Source organism: Bos taurus, chromosome X (genome assembly GCF_002263795.3).
Source record: "Bos taurus isolate L1 Dominette 01449 registration number 42190680 breed Hereford chromosome X, ARS-UCD2.0, whole genome shotgun sequence".
In the NCBI taxonomy this organism is placed as follows: Eukaryota; Metazoa; Chordata; class Mammalia; order Artiodactyla; family Bovidae; genus Bos; species Bos taurus.
In genome coordinates, this window is record NC_037357.1 from 16,139,604 (window position 1) to 16,161,146 (window position 21,543).

Below are 21,543 nucleotides of genomic sequence, written 5' to 3' on the forward strand. Positions count from 1 at the left end.
GAGAGATACTTTCTCTGGAGAATGTTCAAGATCTGGCATCAGGGACAGAATCACCAATGTTGTCAAACAAAGATATTTGTTTTATACATACGTGTGTGTGTGTGTGTGTGTGTGTGTGTGTGTGTGTGTGTGTGTGTGTGTATACACACACAAACACTTATAACAAAATAAGAAAGACAAAGGGCTTCCCAGATGGCTCAGTGGTAAAGAACTACCTGATAATGTAGGAGACACAAGAGATGCGGGTTTGATCCCTGGGTTGGGAAGATCCCTTGGAGAAGAAAATGGCCAACCACTCCAATATTCTTGCCTAGAAAATCCTGTGAACAGAGGAGCCTGGCAGGCTATGTCCATAGGATAAATCGGTCACATGGTCGTAGCTGGTATTTATAGCAACCTTCTTCTACTATTCATTCTATATTATTTTTGCCTTCAGCAAGCTCTTCAGCTGGTCATGATTCTTTACCTGATGGAGTGATCCAAATTCCTCATTCTTGAAGAGTCTGGGCCATTATTAGTCCTGTCTGTATTGAATGTTGTAGTTTTGCATTGACTTTAACCACAGGTCACAGTGGTATTACCAGAAACTCTAAGGAATCTCTTATATTCCAGACATAGTCTTCCTTGCCTCCATTGTGGAGGAGTAGTCCAATTTCCCCTGGGTAGTCAGGAACAGTCACCCCAATGAGTTCAGTAACTCTTTTCTTTGCTTATGGAGTCAGAGGCACAAGGACCCCAGAGTGGCTATAGTGCTCCAGCTGTCCAGCTTGGGAATAGTGGTTGTAGATCATGCAGAGCCATTTGTAACCCAGAAGAGCCTTTTATTCCCTTTGTCAACTGATGATAAGGAACTCCAATGAGGCCATAGGTATAGACTGTGAGAAGGAAGGTACTGAAAGCTGGATTGAGGACATTGGGCATTTGGGCCACTTCTTTATGTAACTTATTAGTGCATTCAGGGCCTGCATGGGCCCAGTCATGTAGATGTCACTTCCATTTGACGACAGAGTGCTGCTGTGCATGCCCAACTTTATGGTTTGGTGGGCCAGATCACCTGGTCCGTGATGGGCAATGCAGGTCACATGGTAACTTGGTGGCCATAGTTAAGCATTCAGTCTTTACAAAGGCCCAGTAGTGCCAAGAGCTGTATCTCAGAAGGAGAGTGGTTATCTGCAGAAGAGAGCAGGGCTTTGCTTCAGAATACCAAGAGTCTGTGCTGTCATTCACCTATGGTGGCTTGTCAAAGGCTCCAAACATCATCCCTTGTCTGCACTGATGCTTCAAGCACCTTTGCATCTGCTGGATCCTCTGGCTCACGTGGCAGAGCAACTTGCACAGCAGCCTGGACCTGGTGCAGAGACTTCTCTTGTCCTGGACTTCATTCAGAGCTAGCCAATTTTCAGGCCACTCAGTAAACAAGTTGCTGTAAAACACCCAAATGAGGAATACGTTGCCTCCAAAATCTCAAGAGGCCCACCACGTGTTGGGCCTCTTTTTTGGTTGTGGGAGGGGCCAGATGCAACAGCTTAGCCATCACCTTAGAAGGGATATCTTGACACCCTCCAAACCCCTGGAACCCTAGATATTTCACTGATATAGAAGACCCCAGAATTTTTGTTGGATTTTTTCCCCACTCTGTAACAAGATGCCACTCCATGGTCTTTCCACTCACATAGTGTCCAATCTGCTGCCATCTATATCTTTGTTCTTCAACATAACCTGCCTTTATTCTCTGGCTCCTTTAAAGATTTCCTCTTTATTACTGGTTTTGGGCAATTAGATTATGATGTGCCTCACTCTAGTTTTCTTCATACTTCAGGTGCTTGGAGTTCATTGAGCTTCTTGGTCCTGTGGGTTTACCATTGTCTTCAAATTTAGAAATGTTTCAACTGTTAGTTTTTGAAATATTTTTCTGCTCCCCATCTCCCCACCAAGGAGGGGAGATTACATTGTATATTAAGGCCACTTGTTGCAACCTCAAGGTTGATGCTCCGTTAATAAATTTTTTCCCTCTCTCTGTGTTTCATTTTGACAGTTTCTACTGTTAGGTATTCATATTCACTAATCTCTTCTGCATTGTATGTGCTTTGTACTCAGTCGCTCAGTTGTGTCCTACTCTTTGCGACACTATGGGCTGTAGCCCACCAGGCTCCTCTGTCCATAGGATTCCCCAGGCAAGAGTACTAGAGTGGGTTGCCATTTCCTCTTCCAGGGGATCTTCCCAACCCAGGAATCGAACCTGTGTTTCTCGCATCTCCTACATTGGTAGGCAGGTTCTTTACCACTAGCGTACTCTGCCATTAATCCCAAACCACTGAGTTTTTCATCTTAGACATTGTCATTTTCATTTCTAAAAGTGCAGTTTGGCTCTTTTTATATCTTCCATGTCTCTACTTATGAAACATAGTTATGATAACTATTTTAATGTCATTTCCTGCTAATTCTAACATAGTTATTCTCCTCACCATGGGTCATGTTTTCCTGCCCCTTTGCATGTCTGGTAATCTTTGATTGGGTGCCAGCCATTATGATTTCTACTTCATTGCATGCAAGGTAATTTTGTATTCTTATAGTATGGACTTCTGTTGTGGGATGCAGTTAAGTTACTTGGAAACAAGTTGCTCCTTTCATGGGCTAGCCTTTACGATTTGTTGCTGCTGCTGCTGCTAACTCACTTCAGTCGTGTCCGACTCTGTGCGACCCCATAGACGGCAGCCCACCAGGCTCCACCGTCCCTGGGATTCTCTAGGCAAGAACACTGGAGTGGGTTGCCATTTCCTTCTCCAATGCATGAAGGTGAAAAGTGAAAGGGAAGTCGCTCAGTCGTGTCCGACTCTTAGCGACTCCATAGACTGCAGCCTACCAGGCTCCCCCGTCCCTGGGATTCTCCAGGCAAGAACACTGGAGTGGGGTGCCATTGCCTTCTCCAATTTGTTAGGAAAGTCTAAAACAGTGTGTAATCTTAGGGCTAATTGTTCCCCACAACTGAGGCAAGGCCTTCCTGAGTGCTCTACCCAATGCCCTGGAATTTGGAGGTTTTCCAATCTGACTGGTTGGGAACAGGTACTCTGTGGGCCCTGTGGGACTGCTCAGCACTGTTACTCCTGCTCCTTGTTGGGGGCACTTTCCCCAGCATCAGCTAGTTGTCTCACATGCACTGTTCAGTATTCCGCTGAACACTGTTGAGGAACCCTTTGTAAATGCTGATCATTCACTCTCTGTGCAACCCTCTCTTCTCTGGTCCTCTGTTCTAAGAACCCTAGCCTCCTTGCTGTCTCATATTATCAGCTCCATCTTCTTAACTCAGGGAGTCTGTCACCCCTTCCTGTGCCATGGCCTTGAAGCTCTCTCTAGTAAAATGGGGCAACCATAGGGTTCACTTAATTTATTTCCAATAGCTCAGGAATTACTCTTCATTTCCTGATGTCCAGTGTATTGAAGAGTGTTATTTCATATATTTTAATCTAATTGTTTTGGTAATTTAAAGTGAGTGGGTTCCTATTATTCATCATAACCAGAAGCAGAAGTCCATCTTCAAGGAAAACTCTTTTAACAATCTCACAGCTTCTTCATTCATGCTGCCGGTGATCCTCCTCTTGACCTTGTCCCAGATATTTCATCTAGTTGCAGACCACTCTGAATCCATGGGCTACGCTCAGGACACACACAGAATAGAGGCCCCATGTCTCTTCACAAAAGGATATACCGTGCCTCTTCATCTCCACCCTGATGAAAACTGTCCTTGTCTCTTTAGATTGGTAAATCCACATCTCACTTGGCTATAGACTCTGACAGTTTTCTCAGAATGAAGATTGGTGCCTTCACGCCGCGCCCCCCCCCCCCCCCAATTCCCTTGATTGTTCTAGTTTTCTTCCTTTAGATGTCAGGCCAGGGGATTCCATTAGATGCAGTCATGTCAGTTCAGTTCAGTTCAGTTCAGTCGCTCAGTCGTGTCTGACTCTTTGCTACCCCATGAATCGCAGCACGCCAGGCCTCCCTGTCCATCACCAACTCCCGGAGTTCACCCAGACTCATGTCCATCGAGTCGGTGATGCCATCCAACCATCTCATCCTCTGTCGTCCCCTTCTCCTCCTGCCCCCAATCCTTCCCAGCATCAGAGTCTTTTCCAATGAGTCAACTCTTCGCATGAGGTGGCCAAAGTACTGGAGTTTCAGCTTTAGCATCATTCCTTCCAAAGAACACCAAGGACTGATCTCCTTTAGAATGGACTGGTTGGATCTCCTTGCAGTCCAAGGGACTCTCAAGAGTCTTCTCCAACACCACAGTTCAAAAGCATAAATTCTTCAGTGCTCAGCCTTCTTCACAGTCCAACTCTCACATCCATACATGACCACTGGAAAAACCATAGCCTTGACTACATGAACCTTTGTTGGCAAAGTAATGTCTCTGCTTTTGAATATACTATCTAGGTTGGTCATAACTTTCCTTCCAAGGAGTAAGCATCTTTTAATTTCATGGCTGCAGTCACCATCTGCAGTGATTTTGGCAGTCATGTCAGGGATCCTAAAACTCTGCTCCAACACCACCCAATCCTGGGTGGGAAGGATGATGGAAGGGAAGTTGGTCTTAACTGACTCAATGTAAACTATTTTACTTTTGCAAATCTTACAGAAATATGACCAGTGCTAGGGCCATTCCCAGGGTCTTGGAAGGAATCTGCACATGAGGGGCCCTGAAGATTTAAGATTTCTTAACTACATGGTAAATACATCTCTGCATGCATCAGCTTGATATTCTGCCTTAATTCATATGCTGGAATCTTCCTTTTAGGGCCCATCTCTGTCTCTCCAGTGACTTCTTGCCAAGCAACTGATCTCTGCATTTGAACTTTGTCTTAGTAATTTATTTTGGCCACTCAACTACCTGCTTTCCAAAATATACAAATAAGGTCATCTGCTCTTGATTAAGTTTTGAAAAATAATATGTACAAATATGAGATGTCCTAAGATTTTCAAGGGGACAGTGATACATGTCTATGAAAACTTTTGTCTCTACCTACCCATCCTCATGGTGGTTATGGTGGGCAAGTATGGAACTTGGCTCTTGAGAGGATGATAGGATAAATTCAAGCAAAATGTCTTAGAAATGAATACAAGACTAAAGAACAGAATAGACCAATGTGAATGGCATGACAAGGGTGATAAATGAAGGATAGAGTCCAGACTGAGGGATCAGGAAGAAACTGGATCTCAGTAGATGCATATCAGGAGCAAGCACATTTTCTTGGACACCAGTCAGTGTTCATAGTTCATTTTTATGGGCCAATGGCTGTGTGGTAGCCTCTTGAGGTTATTCAGTCCATTAATATCAAGAACTAGTCAATTCATATAAACAAAACCCTACATATCCCAAATCTCCCCCTATCCATGAGAAGTGAGCATTATTACTCTTTGGCTCTACATTTTAATCACATCTGTAGAATGAACTTTAAGCAAAGTAAAAACAGGAACTCTTATTTCATCAGCAACTAGGAATGACTAACACAAAAGAGTAAAAGTTTAGTGACTATATGTTGAAGCAAATTTATTACTCTGTATTATACTGATCGGTACATTCCTATCTCTCCCAACAGATGGGGACCATTCTTATTTATTTTTCTACCCTTGATGTCTAGCACTATGCCTGGAATTTTGTACATTCTTGATAAATGATTTCTGGATGAATGGGAAACCTTGAAAATGCAGTGCAATGCTTTGTGAATTACATCAGGGTGACACCTGTTGGAGTGTTTAATGCTCCTCCAAGAAACTAACCTAAAAATGTCCCCTCTATCCCCTGAGAAGGTAGGATTGATTTAAATAATAGGAGGGAGTATGGGATAAGCTGAACCAGAATTTCAGGTTTACCTTCCTCACCATAGCTCATGTGCCCAAAAGGGAGCAGAGCCTATCCTATAGTTAGCTGTTGTCACCTCCAAGTTCATTAATCTTTTCTTTTGCAGCATATAGTCAGCCATTAGGCCCATTCAGTGAACTTTTCACTTCAGATATTATGTTTTTTTCATTATGGAAATAGTTTTGTTTTTTTAATATCTTCCAATTCTCTCCTCTTTGAGTTCATGTTTTCCTTTTATTTTTTACAATGAAATGCATTTATAATGATAACATTTATATTTATAATACCCTGTAAAAAGCCCTTGTCTGCTGATTCTATCATCCCTGTAAGTGCTGAATCTGTTTATATGGACTGATTTTTCTTCTGGATACGGGTCACATTTTTCTGCATTTTTTATGTTAGTAATTTCTTATTGATTGCTAGACATTGTGAATAATACATTGTTGAGGGTCTGGATTTTGTTGCAGTCATGGAGAGTGTAGAAGTTTACCCTGACATGAAGTCAAGTTACTTGTGGATCATCTTGGTCCTTTCAAGGATTTCTTTTAAGTTTTGTTCAGGTGAGTCTAGCATAACCTCTAAACTAGCAGTAATTTAGCCCACTACAAATGCGTGGCCCTTCATTCTTTTTTTTTTTTTGAAGGATAGTTAATTTACAATTTTTTGTTAGTTTCTGGTATACAGCAAAGTAATTCAGTTATATATTCTTTTTCACAGCCTTTTCCGTTATAGTTATTACCAGATATTGAATATAGTTCCCTGTGTTATACAGTAAATCCTTGTTATTTATTTATTGCATATGTAGTAGTGTGTGTCTGTTAATCCCAAACTCCAATTTATCCCCCCTTGCCCCTTTGGAAACCGTAAGTTTGGTTTCCATGTCTATGAGTCTGTTTCTGTTTTGTAAACAAGTACGTTTGTATAATATTTTAGGTTTCACATATAAGTGATATCGTACATTTGTCTTGCTCTGACTTACTTCACTTAGTGTGATAGTCTCTATATATCACATCTTCTTTATCCGGTCATCTGTTGATGGGCACTTGGGTTGTTTCTACGTTTTGGCTGTTGTAAACAGTACTGCTGTGAACATTGGGGATGCATGTATCTTTTCTAATTAGAGTTTTCTCCAGATATATGCACAGGAGTGAGATTGTTGGATCTTATGGTAGCTCGATTTTTAATTTTTAAAGAAAACTCCATACAGTTCTCCATAGTGGCTATACCAATTTACATTCCCACCAACAGTGTAGGAGGGTTCCCTTTTCTCTACACCCTCTCCAGCATTTATTGTTTGTAGATTTTTTGACGATGACCATTCTGACTGGCGTGATACCTCACTGTAGTTTTGACTTGTGTTTCTCTAATAACTGGTGGTGCTGAGCATCTTTTCATGTGCTTATTGGCCATCGTCTGTATGTCCTCTTTGGAAAACTGTCTATATAAGTCTTCTGCCCATTTTTTGATTGGATTTTTTTTAATATATGCTGTATGCATGTGCATGATCGATCAGTCCTTCAGTCGTGTCTGATTCTTTGAGACCCCATGGACTGTAGCCCACCAGGTTCCTCTGTCCGTGGGATTTCCCAGGCAAGAATACTGGAGTGGGTTGCCATTCCCTTCTCCAGGCTGTATGAGGTGTTTGTATGTTTTGGAAATTAAGCTCTTGTAGGTCACATTGTTTGCAAATATTTTCTCCCAATCTATAGATTGTGTTTTTGTTTTGCTGGTGATTTCCTTTGCTGTGCCAAAGCTTCTAAGTTCAATTAAGTCCTGTTTGTTTATTTGTGCTTTTATTTATATTGCTTTGGGACACTGACCTAAGAAAACGTTGCTATGATTTATGTCAGAGGATGTTTTGCCAATGTTCTCTTCTAGGAGTTTTATGGTGTCACGTCTTGTATTTAAAGCTTTAAGCCATTTTGAGTTTATTTTTGTGTGTGGTGTGAGGGATCCTTTCATTCTGCTCTGGGTGTTGAATATGGCTTCTCTACTTTGGTCAGAATTTAAATGTCCCCTAGCCAGTGTTAGTTTTGAGAATTATTCAGATTATAGATCCCCAGTAGTTTTTCCTTGCCTGGCCTTGTGGAATTTTACCATATGCATGTCAGCTTCATATTCAACAAAAAGACTCAAGGGGATCCCAAGCAGTTTTCTGGGGTGTTTTCTCTGCACAGCTCCCTCTTCCCTGGTTTTCTGTCCCATAAATTCCAGCTATTTCATCTTCAGTGAACTCTAATCTTTGTCTTCTTAACTTAGCAAACAAGACTGCTGTGTTCTGCTTTGAGGTTCCCCTCCCTGAGCTAATCGTCTGGAAAGTACATCCAGTCAGAACGCTGAGACGATCACAGGGCCTGCCTTATTTATTTCTCACATCTAAGGAATCATAGTTCTGCACTTTTTGTTGCCCAGTGTTGGACAACAGCTGTTTATATATTTGGTCCAGTTTTACAATTATTTATGCAGATGGTCAAATCTGCTGCCATTTACTCTGTCATGGCCAAAAGGATTTCTGTCACCTTCCTAATTCATTGATCCACAGATTTATACTCAGCATCTTCTGTATTCCCATTCTGTGTAAATCCCAAATTATATATAGAAGAGAAGTAAAACAGCATCCCTGACTTCAAGGAGCTTACAAATAAGCCAAAGGGCAAAGATAAACAGGTATGAAGTCACTGTTCCCTTTTGCGGTCTGCCTTTGTGCCTGGCCAATATCTACTCATCTAGCTCAAAGCCGGCTTCCTGAATGAGGTCATTCCTTGGGTAGAAATAACAACGGCTTTCCTTTGAACCTAACACTATCCTACAGGTATTGTATCTTTGCTCTTTAAAAACTTCCTTATATTTCTTTGTTTACGTGTTTGTCTCTCTCACTAAACTGTGAGCTCCTTTAAAACAAAGGCCAAGTATTTTCCCCAGTACCCAGAAGAGGTGGATCATGGAATAGACATGTGAGAGTGAAAGTTGCTCAGTAGTGTCTGACTGTTTGCAGCCCCATGGACTCTGTAGTCCATGGAATTTTCTAGGCCAGAATACTGGAGTGGGTAGCTGTTCCCTTCTCCAAGGGATCTTCCCAACCCAGGGATCAAACCCAGGTCTCCTGCATTGCGGGCGGATTCTTTACTAGCTGAGCCACCAGGGAAGCTCAAGAATACTGGAGTGGGTAGCCTATCCCTTCTCAAGTGGATCTTCCTGACCCAGGAATCAAGCCGGGGTCTCCTGCACTGCAGGCAGATTCATTACCACCTGAGGTACCAGGGAAGCCTGGAATAGATATGCAAGGCAATAGATACTAGTTAAACGTAGGAATTAGTGAGTGAATATTTGGATGTGATCTAATTAATTAATGCTAATATAATCATATTCTACTGCTAATTTAATTAATCTAATCATATTCTAGTGCATAATCAGATGCTAAACAAAGTGGTACTCACTCTTAGGCAATAAAAATTGAACAAAAAGAGACTGTAGGGCATTAGGAAAATCAGGAAAGGCTTTGGAAATAAAATGATCTTGAGTTGGTGTGGTTGGCAGAATAGTGGTCTCTCCCAAAGAGGTCTATGACCTAATCCTCATAATCAGGGCAAAAAGGACTCTATGGATATGATTAAGTTAAGGACCTTGACACAGTGAGATGATCCTGGATGACTGAAGTAGGTCCAATGCAATTCTAAGAGTTCTGAAGAGTCACAGAAGGAGATGTGAAGAGGAAAGAAAAAACAACAGAGTCACGCAGTATAAGAAAAGACTGGATCTGCCACTGCTGGTGTGGAAGAAAGAGGAATAGAGCCAATAGTCGAGGAATTTCAGAAGGGAAGCCTCTGGAAGCTAAAAAAAGCAAGAAGACTTTCTCCCCAGAGCCTCCAAAAGGAACAGTCCTGCCAGCACCTTGATTTTTGCTCAGTGTGACCCATTTGGTACTTCTGACCTCCAGAGCTGTAAGATAATAAATCTGTCTTATAGAAGCCACCAAGTGGTAATTTGTTAGAGAAGCAATAGGAAACTAATAAAATTAGACATAGAGAGTTGGAATGAATTTATTTGGGCCTACAAAGGAATCTGGGCTGATGCAAGAATTGGAGACATTTGATGAAGATCCATGAGATTATCAGAGCAGAGGTTAGCAACTCAAACGGAAGGCTTCTGGACAACTGGAAATGAAAACATAGCTAGAACTACTCTCCAAAAGTCATGCAGAAGTCAGGCATTTCCATCCACATGCAGAGATTTCACAAACGGCAGGAATAACTATTTTACTTCACTCTCTCTTTGGGGGCAGTTTTCTGAATCCGTTTACAAAGATGGATTTCCTTGCAACCAGTCTTCTCAAAGAAGTGTGCTGATGGAATATTCATACATGTACTTGTTCATTTTCTGCCCAAATATTGATGAGTCACTAAATGTTTTCACTTTGGAGACACGGTCCCTGCCCTTTAGGAAACCATGTGTAGAGGAAAAGATAGATAAGTTTAACATAAGTACAGTGAGAAAGGATTCTTTTTCTCCTTAGCTCTCATCATTTCTGCTCCTCTGTTCTAGTGGAGAAAGTGCTTTCAGTTATAATTTATAATGATGCACCAAAGTCTTGCCATTAAAGATAGTTCAGCACTGCAAGAAGAAAGATCTTATGGCTGTCATATGCTAAAGGCTTTAACAGACCAAAGCCTGCTCCCTAAAGAGACTGTAAGGAGCCATTGGATGGGAGGATCCACTATCATGCCACCTCCTCAATTTAGAAAGTCCAGCCTCAGCTACACCAGAAGCTTCAGACAGTATGAAAAACCTGCAGTAGGCAGCTGGGAAGAGTTGAGGGGAGAAGAGGGAGACTGGGGCTCTCATCACAAACGGGCTTTGATTGGACTGAAAGGAAAGCTCATGGATATCATCCTCTAGAATCAGAGTGTGGTTATGATGGGATACTATTTGGAAACGGGCTCTCCTTGCAAATCATTCCAAGGTGTTATTAATACATTAAGGAAAATGTGTCAAGTGCTATCAGAGAGACAGAGTGACATGGGGGTTCCACATTGATGTAATCAAAGAAGTTTCAACCATGATTTGCATCCCACCAAATCTCTCTCCACTAAGAGCTCAGAATCTGAAGTTCTGCCACTGATCCCTAACACATCTGTCTTGAACATTGCTTTCTTCCCACATTATCTATTGGAAAGAGCAAGTCCCCTCAGTCTTAAAGAGTTGATGGAATGACAGATGAAGCTGGTAGTAAGAGGGAAGATGCACCTCTTTGTTCTCATTTGAAAAGGCTCTGCTTTTCATCATGTGTAGCTAGCTCACTGTTTCCTGCTGCTGATGTGGTCTTTGCCCTTTAAAATTCCCTGAATATGAAGTAAAACGCACATTAAAATGGAATGCAACTGAATTGCTCTGTGCTAGATTCTGGTCAAGGGAGAGATTGCTGCTCAGGTTTTGGTTCCTCTGAAAGTAAATCTCATACCTTGGGTGACAGACCCTACTATTTTTTATCAAATAGTCAATATGCTTATTCCTCATTCTGTGTGTGTGTGGGAGGGGTGCTTAATCTTTAAAAAATAGTTTTATCGAGGTATAATTTACATACCATAAAATTCACCACTTTTAAGGTTAAACTGTGAAGTCATCATCACAATCCAGTTTTAGATGGTTTCTTTTTTAAAAATTTTAATTTTTTAGACCCTACTTTTTTAAACACTACAAGATTTTCATTTTATGTGCTTAGAAAACAGGTCACTGAATAAAGGCAGCTACTCAGAAAAACTGTAGCCATGACATGCACAAAATGGTTACATTACCAGAGCAACTTTCATTTTCTACCAGAAATAGTGGTCTATATGCTGGCAGTCGGGGGCTGCTTTTGATGCTTCTAGACTGAACTTTATTTTTTTAGGCTCCAAAATCACTGCAGATGATGACTGCAGCCATGAAATTAAAAGACGCTTACTCCTTGGAAGGAAAGTTATGACCAACCTAGATAGTATATTCAAAAGCAGAGACATTACTTTGCCAACAAAGGTCCATCTAGTCAAGGCTATGGTTTTTCCTATGGTCATGTATGGATGTTCTTGAGAGTCCCTTGGACTGCAAGGAGATCCAACCAGTCCATTCTGAAGGAGATCAGCCCTGGGATTTCTTTGGAAGGAATGATGCTAAAACTGAAACTCCAGTATTTTGGCCACCTCAGGTGAAGAGTTAACTTATTGGAAAAGACTCTGATGCTGGGAGGGATTGGGGGCAGGAGGAGAAGGGGACGACAGAGGATGAGATGGCTGGATGGCATCACTGACTCGATGAACGTGAGTCTGAGTGAACTCCGGGAGTTGGTGATGGACAGGGAGGCCTGGTGTGCTGCAATTCATGGGGTCGCTGAGTCGGACATGATTGAGCGACTGAACTGAACTGAACTGAACTGAGACTGAACTTTATTCAGATTTTCCCTTCAGATTCCCCTGTCATGTTAATGCTCATCAAGTCCCACTTGCAAATTTCTCTTTCTCTCCTTCTCTTGAGGTGCATATCTTGGGTGGCTTCTCTGGTGGGGTCTATGCCTAAATACCCCTCTGCACTATTCTTGGGCAGAACCAGCAAAGCAGGGAGTGTAGGAAGTAGCTCACAAGAGACTAGCAAGTGACCCTCAGGTACCACCACCCCCCAGGCTTCTTCCCCTTTCCACTCTCAGTCACATCAATCCCAATAGAAGGGAATCAGGCCTGAGTTACATGATTAGAACAGCCTGCCATTGGTCAAAGTTGGCACTATCCCTTAGTAACCAGCAGAAGACAGCCAACAGCAGAACAGTGGAACCACAGAGGCAAATTAAAGGTACAAAAAGTACATTCAGAAACCCATCGTTTTAGCCCTACTGACCCCAACTCCTCTGACTCAGAGCTTTCTTTGGGGTTAAAGACTCGAGCAGTCTTGAGAACAGTTGACGAGATTGGACGTCTATGATCCCAATGACTTCATTTCCTTCCTTTATGCAGTTCCTCTTTATTCCCAAACAGAACCCAAGAAGTAGCATCATAAAGAGAAAAGAGCATTTGTCTGCAATTCAGAAGACTGAGTTCTAGTGAGCCATTATTTAGTTCTGTGGTCTTGAACGAATACCTTTCAATTCCTCAGCCTCAGTTTCTCCTGTAAAGTGAGAAGTGTAGTCTACATTGCAAAGGACCTTGAAATCTCTGACATTCCCAAGAGTCAAAATAAAGCATAAACACCTTCGCTCTACCCTGTGTATCTGATCTTGGGCAAATCATTTACCCTCTTTGTACCTCCTTTCTCCATCAAGAATGTGAAAGGCTGGACTTTGTCACTTAAAGCCCTGCCAATCCTGATATTCTACGCAACATTTCCTGAGGAAAGAGCCAGTGCTGACTATCTATGACAGGGAAGTCCTCATTAGGCATTTTGGGAGGAAAAAATTGTGCTGCATCCCAGCATATATGCTCATGTGTCTGGCATAACTCACTAGGTGGGTCCAGTTTTACAACAGTTTCCTTTTTGCTGGTTTGATTTCTTGTCAGGACAAGTGGGCAATCCATTTTGGGAATGTAATTAAACAAGCAGCTGGAGATTCTAGAGATTCTGGTTCTCCCTGAAGAAGGAAATACTTTTGCATTGAGAGCTGGGTCCCAAGGGGTGCCTCCCAGGAGCTAGTGTCTGCCAGGCATGAGACTCAGCCTTGTGGGGAGGTGACCACCTACGTGGTCACCTCACTACCTCATTGTGAGGAGTGGGGGTGGGGGAGTTTCCACTGCATAATACCATCTCCTTAGGTGCTTGTCATCATGCCTCCAAGGCTCCCATGTAAAATCCATCCACTTCATTATTTGCAGATTTCAGCTGGAGCTTGCATACTGGTGTCCTGGAGGCTAACTAGACCTGGCCAACAGAGCTTACTTGGCCAACACAAATTTAAGGAAGATTTGAATTTGAATACTTTTAGGCAGAGAAATGGTTCACCCATGGGCCATATCTTCACCATTCCTTTTTTTTTTTAAACTTAATATTTTGTATTAGAGTAAAGCCAATTAACAATGTTGTGATGGTTTTAGGTACACAGAGGAGGGACTCAGCCATACATACACACATGCATCCATTCTCCCGCAAACCCCCTCTTCCACCCAGGCTGCAACATAACGTTGAGCAGATTTCCCTGTGCTATACAGTAGGACCTTGCTTCACCATTCCTTTTGGTATTATAGAGATCTGATAGGTTCCAATGCCTTCCTGGATTCCAAGGAGAATTTGATGTCCTGGAATAACCTGCTTACCTTGCCTAAGCCCTTCCAGAGGTTTTTCAGAGGCCCTGTACCTCTCAGGGCCTAGATGTGAAGCTCCCTGGCCTGGGAGACTGCTAGCTCCTACACCAAGACTCAAGCGGCTTGGCCCAGCCCAGTCCTAACTGGAAGGGGAGCAGCAGGCAAAATGGCTCCCGGCCACAGGAGCACGTCCCAGGGCTGGCCTTTGACTGGAGAGAGAGGAAGATGACAAAAAACACTGAAGAAACATTCCATATTCTGTAGCATTTAAACATTTATTTAACTTCTCAGAACTTGGAAAGAAGCCTTTGGAAATGGCTTTTGGACATAAAGGTCAGATTTTCCTTGGAGTGAGGAGAACTCTTTCAGGTCATGTGCAAAAAGTTTCCTTTCAGTTTACCAATCACTTAACTGTCAAACTTGTTTTTCCAGCTCTGGGCCTCCGAGTTCCCTCCAAGTCATCCTGGAGAGACTTGACAAGAGATAAACAGTATGTTATTTAGGCTTGAATTGCTTCCTAAATAAACCTGTAGCTCACGTCCCACTCTAGAGAGGAAGGTCCATGGGAGCAGGCACTGGAAAGTGAGACTGGGGCTAGTTGTAGGGAAGTTGCTAATGGAGGAAACATTCTGACAGCAAAACAAAATCCTCTCAGCGTCAGAAACTCAACCTCCAGGACCATCAGGACAGCCCCTGCCCACCTATTTCACTGGCATTTTCTCATCTTTTCCATGATAAGGCTGAAGAAAGCAATGCTGTTCCCCAATAGAGCAGGGCTATAGAAACACCTGGAAATCTAAAAATGTCTGTCCCCAGGGTTTGGTACCCACCTCTACCTTCTAGCCCTGCTGCTCTTGCCAAATTTCCATCTCTAGTTCCCTTTGCTTACCAGAAAAAAATTCAATGATGTTTAAAGGAAGAAGATAATTGCGTAATTCATTGAATAAATTATAATTAAGCTGGTTTCAATTAAAAAGAGAAGTTTGGAGTCTTATAGTACATAGCTAAACTACCCAGGTAACCTTTCACTGAATCCCTGAATATGTGTTCTCCAGGGCTCCACCTCCAGCCACATTTTCTTAGCACTCTTTGTACCTCAGATACTATATTTCCATAATTTTAAGATGTCATGAATTGTAAGACATTGACTCAGTAATAGCTTTACAAAACTTCACTGTAAGATTCATGATTATTTCAGAAATACTAAAAAGAAAAAGGACTGCCAACAAAGGTCTGTATAGTCAAAGCTATGGTTTTTCCAGTAGTCATGTATGGTTGTGAGAGTTGGACCAGAAAGAAGGCTGAGTGCTGAAAAATTGATGCTTTTGAACTGTGGTGTTGGAGAAGACTCTTTAGGGTCCCTTGGCCTGCAAGGAGATCAAACCAGTCAATCCTAAAGGAAATCAACCCTGAATATTCATTGGAAGGACTAATGCTGAACCTGAAGCTCCAGTACTTTGACCACCTGATGCGAAGAGCCAACTCATCGGAAAAGACCCTGTTGCTGGGAAAGATTGAGGGCTTGAGGGGAAGGAAACGACAGAGGATGAGATGGTTGGACGGCATCACTGACTCAATGAACATGAGTTTGAGCCAACTCTGGGAGATAGTGAGGGACAGGGGAGCCTGGGGTGCTGCAGTCCATGGGATCACAAAGAGTCAGACATGACTTAGCAACTGAACAATAAAAATAAAAAATGTTTTCTTCAAATAAAGGACATATAGTATCACCTTCCTATTGATACTCCTGAACTTTTTTGTCTTCTTTGTTTTTCTTTTTTTTTTAATGGAAATATAGTTGATTTACAATGTTGTATTAGTTTCAGGTATACAGTAAAGTGATTTGGTTATATATACATACATATATATATACACATACATACATACATATATATATACACACACACATATATGTATATATTCTTTTTGTTGTATTTTTTAGATTTAGAGTTATATTTCTTTTAAAATATCTTCCATTTCTGCTCTCATGATTTTCATATGTTTTCCTTTGTTTTCTTGATCATGTTTAAAGTAGCTATTTTCAAAGTTATTGTTTACTAATTCCACCAGCTCTGTCATTTTGAGCTTTATTTCCATTGACTGACTTTTCTCCTAGTTATTGGTTATGTTTTCCTATCTCTTTGTAAGTTTAATAATTTTTGAGTTGAGAATAGTATGTTGTTGAGTGTTTGGACTTGTCTTTTTTCAAAGAATTTTGGACATTGTCTGGGAGGCAGGTATGTAACTGGCAGTTTATTGCCATACTTTTAAGTCTTGTTTTCACACTTTGTTATAGCACATCTATTGTAGACTTTCCTCAAGGCTTATTTAGCCCTAATACAAAATATTCCCCTTCTTGGGCCTCTACTAAATTCCCTGGGTGTTCAACAAGTTGTCTCTACCTGCTTGGAATTCAAATGTCTTCTATGCCTATGTGAACTCTGTGAATTTTTCAGCTTACACACTCTGTTAGTTTCCCTTTGGTCTGTGTAATTTTATCATATGTGTGTGTGTGGCTTAGCGTTCAACTATAGACTCTGGGGTATTGCTGTACGGATTTCTGAATGTCTTTTCCTTCATGTCTCCTTCCTCTCCTGTACCTTGTCCAACAAATTACATTCACTTCCTCTTTCCATAACTGTAATCCCTGTCTCCTTTAACTCAGTGTGTCTCCTGTATTCTGCTTCCATTCCCTCTCTTTATACTATTGACGAGAAAGTAGGGCTCAGTTTGATTTCTCTTTTGTACAGTTTTTTAGACGTTTATGGTGGGGTAATTGATTTGATACCAGTTACTTCACCACTGTAGAAGCAAAAGTCCTCTCGAAGTATTCTTATTTTTCAGGGTATTAGAGCACATTTCTGACCAGGTTCTTTCTGGTCTCTGTGCCTTTGCTTATGTCCAAATCATAACCATTCTTCAAGACTTGATGTGTGCTATTTCCCTAATGCAGCCTTTCAGTTACCTCTCAGTCAGAAGCAATTTCTCTTAGCTTTACTCACCAAGGAACATCTATACATTCCTTCATTTACTTGGGGAAAAAACAAACAATCATAAAGTGACCACTTTATTTATTCCTGGCTCATCTTATGATTGTTCACTTTTGATAAACTCTGAGGATATAGAAATACAAAGTCCATATTCTTTAAAAACTCACATTTTATTGAAAGTGGAAGACCGTGTTGTAGAAATAATATGGCAGAAGGATGCTAACTGGACTGTGTGAGCCTAGTGGAGGGACACCAAGTCCACAGGGGGAATCAAGATACAATTTCCTCAGAAGACTGGATGAGAGCCGAAAGATCTGGGAGCAAAGAATATTCCAGATAGAAGGCATAGCATATGCTCTTAGTACTTTCTGCTTTGTATTCTTAATGTCTGTGTAAGTCTGACCCACACTATTACTTTTCAGCTCCCAGTGCCTTTAAGGTTTTGGAGTCCAGGGATTGTTTTCTATTTATCACCTTCCTATCCCCAAAGTGCAAGTATTAGTCACTCAGTCATGTCCAACTCATTGTGACCCCATGGACTGTAGCCTGCCAGGCTCCTCTGTCCTTGGAATTCTCCAGGCAAGAATACTGGAGTGGGTGACTATTCCCTTCTCCAGGATATCTTCCTGACCCAGGGATCGAATGCAGGTCTCCTGCATTGCAGGCAGATTCTTTACCATATAAGCCACCAGGGAAGCCCTCCTATCCCCAATATGCACACAATTCAAAGCACAGTGTGCAGAAATATTTAGTGAATATTTCAAGTATAAAATTGAAATAGCTTATTTTTTTTCTATGATGGAGCTATGGTCAGAAAATGACTTGGAAATGCCAAATTATCTCACATGGGGTACACCACTAAGGTCTAGATAAAGAATAGTTCCTCTGCTGAGACTCACTGATCCCTGGGACGCAGAGGCATCCCATTTTTGAGCTTTATAGAAAGAAGCATCTCCTGTATATGGCTAAGAAATCATATCCCCACTTGGCTACTACAGATTTTTGCAGTGGCTTCAGAAGGCTTTTGCACGTTCACCCAGATGTCTTAGGAGCAGTTGAGAAAACCAATGAATAAATTAAAAATCAATAGCCAGGTGTGATATGGAGACCAAAGCAGTGAGTAAGGTATTCTAGGATTCTCTCCTCCCTGCAAGCCAGGTGGAGAGATTTCTATTGTATAGTAGAGAGAATGGGCTTCCCTGGTAGCTCAGCTGGTAACGAATCTGCCTGTAGTGCAGGAGACCCTGGTTTGATTCCTGGGTTGGGAAGATTCCCTGGAGAAGGGTTAGGCTACCCACTCCAGCATTCTTGATGTTCCTTTGTAGCTCAGATGGTAAAGAATCTGCCTGCAATGTGGGAGGCCTGCATTCGATCCCTAGGTTGGGAAGATCCCCTGGAGGAGTGCATGGCAACTCACTTCAATTTTCTTGCCTGGAGAATCCCCATGGACAGAGGAACCTGGAGGGCTACAGTCCATGGGGTTGCAAAGAGTCGACACGACTGAGTGACTAAGCACAACACAGCACAGACAGGATATGGGCTTTAGATTCAGACAGACCTGTTCACAGTCATAACTTTCTAGTTGGTTAGTCCTAGCCAAGTGATATTACCTCTCTGAGTCTCAGCTTCCTCATCTGTACCTACCTAAATTGGATTTTTTTATTATAAATAGTATTTTATTTTTATTTATTATTATTATTATTTTTTTTTACTTTACAATATTGTATTGATTTTGCCATACATCTACATGCATCCACCACGGGTGTACACGTGTTCCCCATCCTGAACCCCCCTCTTTTTAATATTTATAATCACAACTTCCTACTGAAGAGGACATATATTCTATTATTCTATTATATATTATTTTTATTGTCAAGTATAGTTGATTTATAATGTTGTGTTAATTAATGCTATACAGCAAAGTTTTTCAGTTATGCTTATACACACACACACACACACACACACATTCTTTTTTATATTCTTTTCCATTATGGTTTATCCCAGGAGATTGGATATAGATCCCTGGGCTATACAGTAAGACTTTGTTGTTTATTCATTCTAAATATGATAATTTGCACCTACCAACACCTACCAAGCTCCTAGTCCACCCCTCTCCCTCCCCTACTCCCCCTTGGCAACCACAAGTCTTCTCTCTATGTCTATGAGTCTGTTTCTGTTTTGTAGATAGTTTCATTTGTGCCATATTTTAGTTTCTGCATAAAAGTGATATTGTATGCTATTCATCTTTCCTTTCTGACTTATTTCACTTAGTATGATAATCTCTAGTTGCATCCATGTTACTGCAAATGGCATTATTTTGTTCTTTTTTATGGCTAAGTAATATTCTGTTGTGTATATATATACTACATCTTTTTTATCTGTTCATCTGTCAGTGAACATTGAGGTTGTTTCCATGTATTGGCTATTGTGAATAGTGCTTCTATGAACATTGGGATGTATGAATGTATTTGAATTACAGTTTTGCCCAGATATATGAAGAGAGCATATCTTTTAAAATGGAATGTTCTTTTATCTGCTGAGTATCTCGAAGGAATTGACTAAGAAAGTGTGAGAGGGGTGGAGCCAGTGTCAGTTAAAATAAAATGATAGGAATTTGAGGTCCCAAGGCTATGGTTTTTCCAGTGGTCACGTATGGATGTGAGAGTTGAACTGTGAAGAAAGCTGAGCACTGAAGAATTGATGCTTTTGAACTATGGTGTTGGAGAAGACTCTTGAGAGTCCTTTGGACTGCAAGGAGATCCAACCAGTCCATTCTAAAGGAGATCAGCCCTGGGACTTCTGAAACTCCAGTACTTTGGCCACCTCATGTGAAGAGTTGAGTCATTGGAAAAGACTCTGATGCTGGGAAGGATTGGGGGCAGGAGGAGAAGGGGACGACAGAGGATGAGATGGCTGGATGGCATCACTGACTTGATGGACGTGAGTCTGAGTGAACTCCGGGAGTTGGTGATGGACAGGGAGGCCTGGAGTGCTGCGATTCATGGGGTCGCAGAGTCGGACACGACTGAGTGACTGAACTGAACTGAACTGAAGGGGTCTCTGCAGGAGAGAGAAGAAGAAACTGAAAAGGACAGGGGGAAAAGGGTATTAATTATAGTTCACAGTGTAGCTCCATCCCCATGATTACCAAATATACTATTCACAAAGATTTTGTGAAGAGCCCTGGTGGTGAATGTGCATGCGTGTGTGCATGCATGTGTATGAACTAAACACAAACTGACTTTCACATGAGGGTTGCAGCTATGAGGACAGAGGCCATGTGAGAGGAAGCAGGGGAGAGAGGAAGCTACAGGAGTCACAAGAAATATAAGCTGAAGTCTTGGCTTCCAATGGTAGTGGATTTTGCAGTTTGAATCTTACAGCCTCACAAGATTGTATGAGAATGAGAGATAATGTAAATAAACAGAGCACCTGAAACCAGGCCTGGCATACATGCTGCATTTTATAAGCAGTGACTATTATTAAGTGAAATATAAGTGAAATTTAGTTGGTGAAGATTTAATCAGAAACACTATTTTGTCCCTTTTTCCTCTTTGTAGCTCCCAGATGGCTCAAGTGGTAAAGAACCTGCCTTCCAATGTAGGTGACACAAGAGATGTGGGTTCAATCTCTGGGTTGAGATGATCCCCTGGAGAAGGGCATGGCAACCCATTCCAGTGTTCTTGCCTGGAAAGTCCCATGGGCAGAGGAGCCTGGAGGGCTGCATTCCATGGGGTCATAAAGAGTCAGAGACGACTTAGCAACTAAGCACAGAGCTCAAGTGCTATTCTACCCCACCTATTACATTAGAAATTCTTCCTTTAATTCCCACCTGCACCTGTTGTATTGACAGAGGGTTATCATTCTGTGATGTGACCTTTCAGTGCTAAAAGAGTAACCTCAGAGACTCCATTTCTCTCTTCCTGATCTTGTCCCCCTTGCTTACCATGATGTCATTTCTTTGATGTGCACGTTCCAGCTTTACATGTAAAAAATTATCCACTGTGTCTCTGCTCCTTCCCCAAGCCCCCAGACATCTGGAAGGATGACTGTTTAATCCTTGTGCTCCACCATCAGTTACAGTCAGAAACCTTTGATCTGTCCTGTTCACTAGATTCTATATCATGACATATAAAACTCCTGACAACTACATTTTTATTAAATTTGCTCTCCTGGGTTTTAGTCATAGCACTAAAAGTCAATCCCAACATACAATTATTTTTTAACGTATTATCAGTGTCATTTTACAGTTACTATAGCAGTAAAATCTATACGCAACAGCATTATTACTATTTTCCCTTACTTAGAGGCTATATTTGGTTCATGTTTTAAAGCCAAGGAGGGAACGAAGTAAATTAAATGATTGCCATCAAGACTACTGCAAGCTTTTCTATCCTTAAAAGTCACCACCAATGATACGTATAATAACAGATTGCCT